This window comes from Crocodylus siamensis, chromosome 1, assembly GCF_052110815.1.
Source record: "Crocodylus siamensis isolate JL-2025a chromosome 1, ASM5211081v1, whole genome shotgun sequence".
Classification (NCBI taxonomy): Eukaryota; Metazoa; Chordata; order Crocodylia; family Crocodylidae; genus Crocodylus; species Crocodylus siamensis.
In genome coordinates, this window is record NC_143395.1 from 362,890,824 (window position 1) to 362,903,645 (window position 12,822).

Genomic DNA, 12,822 nt, shown 5'->3' on the forward strand with positions numbered 1-12,822 from the left:
CGTGGTCGCGGAAGACGACCCGCGGGCGGGGAAGGCCGGCCGTGTAAGACCCGCTCGGCGGGAGATTTAAGTACAGGGGTAGGGTAACCCCAGACTATCAGAGCCAGAGGCACCAGGGGGACTAGGTGCCGCGGGGACACCGGTGAGGGTCCGGCCGTGGGAGGAACGCCCCCCCCCACCGGACTGGGACTCTGACAAGGGAGCCCCTCACGGAGGCTCAACCCGGAGGACCGGCCGAGGGTGTAGGGGAGGAGGAGCCCTCAGGACCCCTGGACCTTGGAGGTACTGTACCCCACGTGGACCGCCAGCTTCCCGGCAAGGGTGAACCCCCATATTTTCCATCAAGTCGTGGCAGGCGAGAGCGGCGAAGCGGGACGGTCCAACGCGTACCCCTCCTCTCCAGGGGACATCCGGGGATCGGGGTCCCACGGTACGTGGCACACCCCCATCCCCTTACAGTGACCATCTCAGGCCAGACAAGACAGTGACCAGAGTTTGGCAGTGTTTTTTTTTGGCCAGGGATGAGGGATGGCATTATGCAGCTTTGTGAGGCCTGCCTGGAGTGTCAGAGGGTCCAAGAGAGACAGCCCCTATGGGCACCATTGCAACAGATGCCCGTCATTGAGGTACCCTTCAATCAGATAGCACTAGACGTAATGGGGCCCTTGACAAAGAGTAGCACTGGGCACCAATACATATTAGTCATCATTGACTACGCTACATGCTACCCTGCGATCAGTAACAGCCCCCCAAATTGCAGAGGAATTATTAAAATGGGTGTCCTGGGTGGGAGTTCTGAGAGAGAAAATCACAGATTAGGGGACAAACTTTATGTCCAGGGTTATCCGGATCATGTGTCAGCTGCTGAAGATATGGCAACTCTGTACCTTGGTCTACCACCTGCAGACCAACAGGCTGGTAGCATGCCTAAATGGCACAATTAAATGCCTATTGCGGCGATTTACCCAGGACGAACTGAGGAGGTGGGATTTGATCCTAATACCTTTCCTCTTTGCACTGAAGGATGTCCCACAGGCATCCATGTGGCTGTCTCCATTCGAATTGATATAAGGCCACAAGCCCCAAGGGCTATTACAAGGGTTAAGAGAGGAATGGGAAAATGCAGGACGACTTGAAATCGGGTTACACAGCTACCAACAGGAAATGATAGAACGATTAACGAAAGCGAGGCAGCTGGCCCAGGAACACTTGGCCGACATCTAGCAGAAGCAATAACAAGGATACAACAAAGGAGCCCATGCCAGAGATTTCCGTGTCAGGGATAAGGTCCTTGTACTGCTCCCCACTATAGCTGACAAGTTGCTGACACAGTGGCAAGGCCTGTTTGAAATTGTGCAGCAGGCCTGGCCTGTGGACTACGAAGTCCATCACCCTGGGCATAGAAAAGAATGGAAAATTTATCATGTCAACTTATTGAAGGCATGGCAGGAGCTGGAAGGTTGGCTGTTGAGCACAGAAGGCCCCTGGGAGGAACTAGGACCTGGCAGAATAGCTACCAGAAGGGCCAGAATCAGGTGGTCAACCAGCGTATGGACCAAAACTTGACACCTGACAGTGCAACCAGCAAGGGAGGATGGTGGTGAAGTTCCATGGAGTGTTCGACAAGAGGCCCGGCTGGGCCCAAGGGATACAACATGAAATACATACACCAACGGTGGTCATGGTATGAGAAAGGTGGAGGCCTACATGGGGCCACAGCAACCTTTCAATGACTGATGGACCGCATCCTAGCCCCACACATGACGTATACAGCCACATACAACAATGGTGTAGTAATTTACTCGCAGACCTGGGAACAGCACTTATGCCATGTAGGAGTGGTGCTGAAAGAAATACACCGGGTAGGCTTGACTGTTAACTCAAAAAAATGCGCCTTAGGGGTGCGAGAGATAGATTATTTGGGATTCAGAGTAGGGCAAGGTAGGATATGCCCTCTAGCTACTAAGATAGTTACAATAAAAAAATACCTGCCTCCACAGACAAAGTGACAGATGTGGGCTTTTCTGGGACTAGCAAACTATTATAGACAACTCATTCCCCGCTTTGTGGAGAAAACCATAGCACTAACAGAGGCTATAAAAGGGAAGGTACAGGGCCCTCTTAAGTGGATGCCTGAAATGGAGAAAGGATTTGAAGACATCAAAAGAGATTTGTGCAGTGAGGCAGTCATCATAATACCTGACTTCTCAAAATTTTTCATTCTACAGACCACTGCCTCCGAGACAGCCATAGGGGCAGTGCTTTGCCAGGAGCAAGGGCGTGTAGATCGCCCAATCGCCTATGTTAGCTGAAAGTTAAATGACGTGGAAACCAGGTATTCCACCATTGAAAGGGGTATCTAGCCATAAAATGGGTGGTAAACTATTTTACATATTATTTAATGGGGCAGGAGTTCGACCTGGTTACTGATCATGCCCCCCTACAATGGCTGAATAAGCTTAAGCATGACAATGCCTGGATAACACGATGGGCATTGTCACTACAGCCATTTAAGTTCAGAGTAAGGTATTGACCAGGGATGGCTAATCGCAGTGCTGATTTCCTATCGAGGTGCATCGAAAGGAAGAAAAAAGACGATAAGATGCCCCAAGGCAACTTAAATGGGGGAATATGTGGAAGAAACTTACGGGAGGCAGGAGAAAGGCGGCGGGATGCTGCACCGGCAGCTGATAGCAGAGAAAGTGAAACCACGGTGGCTTGAAGATCAAAGGAAAAACCCACAGTGGAGCCAGAAGGAGCTGGGAACAGATCCTGCATCTGTTTGGGTGCGCTTTGTAAAACATGCTGGGGGGGGATTGACCGGGTGGCCACCTGGCACTGGGATAAAAGGCCTGGCAGGAAGGAAGCCGGAGGACCAGAAGTAGTGTCTCCAACCAGCCTAAAGAGGCCAGAGAGCCCAAAGAACCCTGAAGAGGAGGGAATGTGGTAGCGCCCCAAAGAAGGGAGCACAGAGGGCAAGCTGGGCCAGCAAGGGCCCAAGGAGGTGCTTACGAGGCTGATGTGGACCAAGGCCAGCAACAGCAGTGACTGGGACACCAACAGAGATGACAGGGATAGAACCTGGATGTGGATGCCAGACAACAGGTACCAAACCCAGGGAGGAAACAATGCAACAAGGGGGTTTGAGACCTGGGTGGAGTAAGGCACTGCGTGAGCCGGGAAGCACAGAAGGGCCGCGGCAGACACTCAGTGCAAGTACCACCTGTACCCCATGCCTGCAGCCCCTGAGAATCCGAGTGTTGGTGAGGGCCAGAACACCAGCCCCGATGGACAACATCACGGTTGGTGTTAGGCAGGGTGTAAGGAAGGTGGAGCCCCAAGAAGCAATAGCCGCAAGGACGACCAAGGGAGAGTACCAGGGGAGACGGGACCAGACACCATCCTCCTGCTAGAATATCATTTACCATCAAAGACGTGGCAGGAGAGATCCCTGGGGAGGTGACCCAAGGCCACTCCCAGTAGCTTGGCTGTGCAGCCCAGGAGGCTATGGCGAGCTTCAAAAGAAACCCAGATATGCGACGCTCGGTGGGAGAGGCATGGACGGTTACAAGAGCATTCTTCTTTGGCTTCTAATCTACTTCCATGTGGCACAGAATCACCAGGTTACAGAGGTACCAGAAACAAATCATGTGTTTTATGAACGAAGATTTAGGCAAAGACCAAGAGACAATTCTTTGCAAAAAGCTAAAATAGAAATTATCTGATGAAAAGCAAATGTGGAACCCCCTTCCTCCTGTTCCTCATAATTCAGAGTCCAAAACTGGTGATCCAGGGGTTGAACACTTTCATCATTCAGATGGGAAAGCATTTTATCCAGACACTGAATCCTAGCCTGGTTATGGATCTGCTCTCTTAACAGAACAGCCAGTTTCAGTTCTGCCAATTCCTCCTCCCCTGCTTCACACTGATATTCCAGCCCATAGAGCAGCAATGAGGGCTTGGAAAAATCCTGCAGAGTACAATGTAATTAACAGCTCAAAAAACATGTGAACAAACTTTCTGTCCTGTGCAGATTTGCTTGAATAGCCCCCCAAAAAGATTCTGTCATTCTGCCTTTCCTTCTCCTTTCATACCATCTCAAAAGTTTCCACGTAGCTCATGAATATATGGGCTTATTTCACTCTGTATGTGCATGACATCTTGATAAAATTAAAAACCTCCTGTCAGGATTATATTGAGAAAAGTCTCTGTACTGTTTTAGCAAAGTGATTTAGGGTACTAGGGAATTTAGTTTACCCAAGAGCCAGTGTAAGGGCTATTTGTTTTCATTCATCTGTGTAATTCTGTGATGGTTTTCATAACAAAATGAAACTTCTTGCTTGATTTATTCCCACAAATAATAATAATTAATAATATTAGAAAGGAACCCTTCTATTCAGAATGCACCAGCTCCTAAGGTGAAATTATAAATAAATAAACAAATAAATATACACACACACATAAACTTATATATATAAACTTTTATATCTATATCTATACCCATATATACATATAACATATATAACACACACACACACACACACACACACACATATATAAAAAAAATTTTGGTAGATAAAGGAGACTGGTGGGTATAGCAGTTTTGAACTCCCATCTATAGTAAATCTAAAGGTAGTTTCAGGAAGGTTTCAGAATTTGGCATTGAAGTGCTTGTAAATTTCTTGGTGTATTTGCTAATATGGCAGTAAGAAGGTAGGTTTTTTTTAAACTTACTTGGCAAGAGTTTTAATGGTAACAGCTGTCCAAACATGACACAAGACCCCACTATAGAATTTAGCTGAAAAATATAAAATGTACTGAATTGTTGGACTGATGTTTTATTTACAAGCAAATCAAGTTTCTCCTGAGCCTTCTTGAGGTATTTCATTTCATAAAGGACTGGATTTTTGTTTTAAGAGTTTTTGATTTAGAAAGAGAGGCAAGACAGGAAATACAAAAGCACCAGGGTAGCCTACAAAAAGATCAAATGCCCAGCTCAGCAGACATTTTTACTACAGTACCATGAGTTAACTAGTTTTTAAGATATGCTAGAAAAATAACTTAAGAGGCATTAACTGGTATAAAGAGCATTCCTGGGGAATGAGGGTCAAATTTTGCAAGACAGCTCAAATCTAGCTCCTTTTGTTTATAGGTAAACATTTCTTTTTAGTATTTTCTTCAGTGATAGCAGCACTGAATAGGCACGTGACTGTTATCCAAAAGGGTCACATACCGGAAAACAATATTTTCTCTTGTGCTCTGCCATGTATCAGTTTATCCACCTATTGCATCTTATTTCTGAACTCTACAAAGCAGAGGAGGCCTTTGTTTTATTTCTGTGGGCCCCTAATCCCTGGCTGTGACTGTAAGAAGTTATCCACTAGCTGTTAGTAATGCTATTACCTCTATGCACAGAATATACGTGCACCAGCCACACAATCAGTAATGGGAAAGCATAGGTGTAATTGGTGGCAAGCCTACTCAAAAGTGGGAAGACCCAGGCCCCTTTCATAATCAACCTCTGTGCATTCTGTGTATAGTATGATCAGGCACTGTCTACATATACAGCAGTGGCTAAACCATTTGGAAATAACTCCTCTGTTTCTGTATACAAACCCGGGACATGGTAGAATTTAACTCCGATAATAGACTTACCTTTTTGCTAAAATTTAGCAACTAGAAATAGCCACATATTTTTTTTCAAGCTAAGGATGAGTTGAACACACAGCATCCAACGGGACTGACTAGAGCCATACTGCAGACTTACTGAGCCAGCTCTGCCGATGCCACTTACTTCTGCCACACAAAGGCCTTGCTAGTCCAAGCCTGGACCTCACTTAAAGAAATATTGCCAACTATGCAGCAATATACAGTACTTTTTTCAACTGACTAAGAGCTAAAACTATTTTGGTAACTATTTATTCAAGTGAGGAGTACTGACATTTGATTCCAAATGAGAGCTTTGCCTGAGTAAGAATAGGGTAAAAATGCGAGGGCTAAATTTTTCCCACTGTAGGGAAGAGCAGGAAATTATGAGTTTCATACAGGCTCTTTCGGTGGTATATAGGAGTTTGGACAGGCCACACAGCCTGGTAGATTCCCAAGGATCTTGGGTTCTACTATAGGGAAAGAAGCATCCATGGAGAGGTTGCATCTCTGCACTAGACACAACATACCTGAGAGCCCCTGTGACTTTCCTCTAGCTCTCTGGCAGCACGGTTATATGTTACAGCTACTGGTATGCATTGATCAGTAAGTTAAGAGGATGTGTTCACCCTATGTCCTCCTCTCTCTTACCACAGCCCTATGAGCACAGGTCCTTAAGTACAGGTCCTTGAGTTCCCCACTGAGATCCTTCCTGAGATAGTGGGATGGTCACATTGATGCTGTGCGTCCCTGCCCCCGCAACATGTCTGCATATGCAAATGGACAAATCCATAGAGCCAGACAGCTCCACGCAAGCAGATCCATGGGATAAGGATTCAAGTACTAGGACAAAGTACAATACTAAAGCAATATCCTATCCACAAGCCCTGACATGGAGAGGTTTGCAGGAGCCCGTCTCCACTGAACTGGCTAGCTCCCATGTGAAACATAATAATGAAAACTTTTTTTTTTGCCTTAGGAATAAATAAAAGATATTGAGAGAAATAAAGCAAAACATCAGCGAAATTCAAAAGTGTCAGAAAAAAAGTGATGAAAATGCAGAAAAAATGAAATGAGTGAGCAATGCTCAGACAAAGCCATAAGCAGTCACCCCTGTTGTACAACTCAACATGACAGAGTGGGGTGTAGTAATACCACAGGCAAACCAAAACAAGAATCCCATGAAGGGAATTTGAAGAGAATAATACTTAGTTTCCATGTTCAGATTTAATTAAAAGAGTTCCTGAAACAATTCTGCCCTCATCTATCTCCTATGATCTAGTAACTGTGGTTACTAGAGCTGTCCATTTTAAAGTAGGGGCTCCAAAACTTTTTGGATCATTATGAACCATCAACAGTTTTCACAGAACGTCTTGTATCCTTATCAATAAGATTTTGTTTGGAAAGGGTAAAGAGTTTGGTGGAATCTGTGGAAACTTTGCCCTGGTCTTGTGAACTACTCTTTGAAAGCCACTGGTCTAAAGTTAGGACACTATTTGGCTTCAGGTCAGTTTGTAGGCATATGAGGGTGTAGGCACATGCATCTTACTTATGCAGGTAGTTCATCTGAAATGCAACATCTGGAGTGAAACATAGCATTTTTATGGATTAAACATCTGTACCACAATGCAGGTTGTCATTACTTGAATTGCCTTGCATTTGAGCATGACCATTTCTCAAATCAAACAATTCAGATAATGGTGCCAAGATAACTACGGTGATGAATGACTTGAAATGGTTATAATCATAATAATTGATAAGATGCAGCAGTGTAGGTCTGACCTAATCCAGATCAAATCCTCCCAAGTCTGTTCTAAAAATAGACCAAGCAAACAAACAAGCCAAAAACCATCTACCTATTTAAAAATCAGTGATGCTTTATACAGAACAGAACTCAATCCCTGTCTCTCAATCTAAATGCAGCTTATTGAATAGAGATGGCCACTGTGCCACAAGTTCACCATTATATTTATAGACCCAGACACTGAAAGGCGGAGCCCATCTCTGAGACTTATTGTATTTTGGCAGCAAACAGGAAGCAAATGATAACTTACTAAGGTCAAGCTCAATTTGAATCCACTGGAAGTTTATTTTCTTTTCAAACATTATAGTTTTCTCATTACCTTCCTTCATGGGAACTTTCTACTAGCTTCTTATATGACTATTATAATATACACAATGTGGAGGATTTTTAAAAGCTGTAACCAAATCTTACATTGGGGTAAGAACTAGGATTGGGCAAAATAACCTTTGTTTTTACCTACATCTGCTACTTATCGCAAACAAAATGTCATCTTTGGTGCACTGAAATCCCAGTATCAAATGCCATTTTTTTTGCTTGAGAAGGATGCTGATATGGCTGGGGGTGGCAGCTTTTCTGAACAAGACAAGCCTGTATGGCACTTAAGCAAACAGAAAAAATTAAGAAGACTGAACAGGGGCCTGCATTTCCTGCCATGTATGTTGAGTAGAGCTTACTAAACTAAGCTATACGGGTGAGCTTTCCAGTGTTTGTCTCAAATAATATTACTACTTCAATCCCAGGAGCTGAAGGTGCTCTTCCCTGCCTGTGAGGTAGTATCTTTATTCACAGTACTCATTGGTAAACTGAAGAACACAGAAGCAGGGCTGTTTGTAACAGACTCCAGACAGCTTGGTTTCCAAACTTGTATTAGCCCAAAGATCATATTTCCTCTATTTGCAGCTGCAGTGATTACTTTCTTTGCTTTCCCTCTCATGGTCATAATTTTTGCCTCATCAACTTTCATTACCACTGTCTCTCTCTTTGCTACCATGGGCCCTTCCTCCCTACAGTTTTTCACTATATCCAGAGCAGGGGGCAATGGGATGGGAAGAGACAGCCCAAGTAAACTTTGCTTGCTTGCTCAGGAGCCCAGAGTTGGCCAGAGGAAGGACAATTCAGACATAGATTCCCGATGTATGAGATCTGGCACTTCTCCCTCTGGCCCCAATGTATGTTTGCAGGTGAATAGTGCTGCTATGTCTTAGTGCTGCTGGAAGTTTTAGTTTTGTGACATGCAGGTTATGCGCTGTTGTTGTTGTTTTTTTAATATCTTTATTGTTATCTCATTTGACTCTAAAATAGCCATGCCAGGACACAGTGGGGACAGAGAGCAGTGGGGAGCTCAGGAAAGCAAGCAGCTACCTAAAGATACTTAACATTTTATACTGATATATAAAAAGTTATTTTAAGAAACTGGAATTCATCAGATAAATAAATACTCATCTCCCTGCCATTCCCATCCCAGCATTAGGTTGCTTGGGTTGTTTTGGATGGGACCAGGGCTGTCGCTGTGCTGGTAAAATGGTTGGGGCAGGATATTGCTTTTGGGCCTTCATACAAGAGTACAATTTCAGGAGGCAAACCCTCTCCCACTCTGCCACTGTGAGGCAAGATACAGGGCTAGATGGACCTAGAGTCTAACCCATTGCTTATGTCCTTAAGTTCTTCAGTCCCTTTCCAACTTGGGGCTGAATGAAATTGCAGTTTTGCACTGTCATAGTGCCACCCCTGATAGTAGCTAGCAGAATGGGGCTGAACCAGGACTTGGAGGTACTCTCACAAAATAAAATGAGCGGATCATTCACCAGGCCCTGCCTGATCCTAGTTGCTCTCCTGAGCCTGTTGGCAAAGAATCCATCTGTAGCAGACTATGGGGAGAGCCGGGACATGGATTCCTGGGTACTGACTTGTGACCATCAACTAAAGTAGTCCCTTTTGTTAAACATAAACCTGAGAGGGAAAAGGGTGTTTGATACTTTTGAGAATTGCCAATGACATAGTGTGGGGATGACAATTGAGTAGCACATCATTAAAGCACATTAGTATGCTGTTGTTCCACCACACATAACAACGTATTTGCCCCCAGAGACACTTTTAAAGGTGCAAAAGTTCATCCACCACCCGGTAATTTGCTCTGAGACGGTGCTGTGATCAGTTAATGGAATCTTCTCCTGGCAGCTGCCATGGTAACTACTGTATCATGCTCTCCATAGGGCTGTTTTCCGATGACTGTGTAAACTGCAAGAGTAAATCTCGAATGGTTTTGTTACTGTAACTGAAATCCCAAGGAGAGCTTACACATGCGTGTGGTTGAGGTATTTTGTTTATAGACACATATTTAAATTCAAACAATGTGTGTTCAAAAGTTTAAATAAGAATTGGACATGTTGGGGTCTGCACTGTGTTTGGAGGGAAATGTGATAGTGAGAGATAGGGGATAGCAAGAGGAATTGTAAACACTGAATAAAAAGAAGAGGGGCAGAACTCCTGGCCTGCAGGTTGGGTTTAGCTTCTAGGATGCACTTCAGGATCTGCATGAGCTAAGGTTTCATTAGAAAGAAATACCTTGGCCTCACAGTTGTAAGGGGACAAAAAAAACCTTCCATGCATGAACCAAATGTAACTAACATTGGCTAGGCAGGGGGTCAGACTCGATGATCTGTTGAGGTCTCTTCTGACGCTAGCATCTATGAATCTATGAATAACATAGTGAGGTCTGTTCAGCCTATAAACAAATACCCTGAAACAACAATCTAGAGGGGTGGGAGTGGAAGATTTTTATCCATCTCATTGGGGTGCTAATGTTAATGTATAGAGAAAACACTTGAAAATACTGACATTATTTCCTTGATTAAGTGCAGGGTGAGGCTGGAAGTGAAGCCCAGGGTGGCAGTGGAATGGAGAATGCAGGGATGAGAGAGGAAGAGAAAGGGCAGAAGAGAAATAGAGAAAGGGAGAGGCCTTGAACAGCAACAATCTTTCTGGAATTGGGGTATCGCCCCAGAGAGAACGGTGTTGTTGATCTGGGCCAGGTTAGACAGGAAGGGGCAAATAGGATGGAGGCACTGGTGGGAAGGGTGCAGAAGGCTAGAGTCAGATTACTGAGGGCATGGGCTGGGACAGGTAGCAAAGAGGAGGGAAAAGAATGAAGGGGGAAAGGGGTGTTGGGGAGAGAGAGAGGGAGGATGGCCAAGGTCTGGTGGCAAGGGCTAGGTGGAGTAAAAGTAAAAGTACACAGAGATGGAAGTTATGGATTAGGTGAGAGAGAGGTATCAGTGAAGGCATACTGCAGTAGGGGGTCAGTGACTGAAGAAACACATGATAGATTATGAAGGCAATTGACAATCAATGAATCAATTAAATAAGAGCCAGACCATCAATAGGTCAGTCAATTAATTAGAACAAAGCAGTCAGGCAAGATGCTTAAATGTGGTGACAATTAAATCAGTTGAGAGGAAAGGATTGTTAAGGAGCAGATAAGATAGGCAATGATTAATGAAATAACAAAGCCCCAGTCAGTTCAGTGGCCTGGCTGATCCCTCCATCATTATCCTAGTCAGCTCATCACCAGCCTTCATTGTAATGAGCAGTACTTTTTGGTGAGTTATTACCGTTACATCAAATCAGTGGGGCAACGCAGGAATTATAAACTCCACACGAGGGAGGTTCTAATTGTCCAAGAAGCCTCCTGATGACTCCGCTGAGCCAGGAGCAAAATTGAGGGGAGTGGCAATGACCAGGACTAGATCCCCAAGTGCTGCCTTTAGGGGAGGGCAGAAAACTATCTGCTGCCACAGCAGTGGGTGGCCACACCACCTCCGTTGGCACTGTGGCTGCTCAGTGTGCACAGCTTCCCTATTTACACCTCTCTGCTGTTCTGTCCCTACAAAGACTGACCAAGCTCTTTGGCAGAGGTAACATTTGTCCCTTGTTTACTTCTCCAGAGATTCCTGCACCACTCTTCCCCACCCACTTTTTTTTTTCCACATCACCAAACCACCCAACTTAAAGCCTGATTGTGCAGTACTAAACACAGACAGTGAGGGTGTAGATCACACTTCCTTAGGCTCCTTCTATTCATGGTGATCCCTCAATTAAGTTGACCCTTGGACACTACTCACAGGGAGCTTCAGATCCATCCCTATGCATATTACTCAAAGCAGACAGCCCCTGGAGGAGTTTGTTTCTCTAGAGGAGCTTGTTTAGGGGTGAATTGACACCAGATTACTTCTTGACCTCAGCAACTTGAGGTACCTCCTACTAATGATGGGAATGCATGTCCCAGAGCCAGCTGAGGTTACTGTGCTCCTGGGTGGAGACTCTTTAGGGAAGGTTGGCTGTGTATGCACTGACAGCCTCTCCAATTACATTCTTTTGGGACTGAGAACTTTTAATTTACAGCTGGAGTACACACCCAGACACCTAACTCACTATGTCTTGCCTCCCCTTCCTTACTCTTGCCTCCTCTTCCTTATTCTTGATAGCCCAAATTGGTGCAGAGAGAGAGAGCTGAGCTTTGAAGAGGGATTTGAAAGACCTAAGAGTAGATTTCCACCATACCAGGATAGAAAGGGGCTTCCAGGACTCCACAAGTATGAGAACAGGTGGAAAGAGATGAAGAACACAGAAGCACGGCCAATGCTCCAGTTTATGGAGAACATGGATGTTTATGGAGAACAGTTTATAGACTTTTCAACTGGATGAAAAGCAGATGCCCCCTGAGGTATGGTCTCTTTGCTACTTATGGAACATACTTTGGTGGTGTTGCTAAAACATCCTCCAGGTAGATTAACAGTGGCCTATAGAGCAAGAGCCAGGGATCTGAACTGTGGCTCAATGAAACCACTCCACTTTTTGTTTCAGAGGGATCCTATTTTTCTATCCATTACCTTTCAAATTAAAGAATTTAAAAATACTATAAAAAAGCAGATGTTTTCTATCTGTGGTTTGTCCTTTTTTTCTGAGATAGATCAAGGAAGCATGCCAAATTGGTTTGGAACATTCAATTTACAAGACACTCAGGCACTTTTCTCAGCAAGATAAGTATGGCCCAAAGCCATCTGTTATTTCCGGTGAAATATCTCCCCTTTCTGTCGGGATTGATTGCTGCTCTTCTTATTTCCTTTCTGTGCATACACACAAGCACACAAGAATGCACGCACTCAAACAGATGCACACTATCAGCTGATAACCACCCGCATTTTTTGTTCTGTTTATGGATCACTACAGCTAAGTTGGGAGGTTCTGCCAACCAGGCAGTTTAGCTGACTGCAGTCATTTCTCATTAAACCCCTACTTAAGCGAGATGCGGAATGGAAAATTGCAAAGCAGGAAAGCCTGCAAGTTGCATCAAAGCAAAATTTAGGAAATTT

The 12,822-nt window shown here is 44.6% G+C and overlaps 1 long non-coding RNA gene across 1 annotated transcript in view; it reads right to left on the reverse strand.

The window, feature by feature from the left end:
* Positions 1-12,822, reverse strand: part of LOC149874967 (uncharacterized) — a 192,601-nt gene that overhangs the window by 128,228 nt on the left and 51,551 nt on the right. The window lies entirely within an intron of this gene.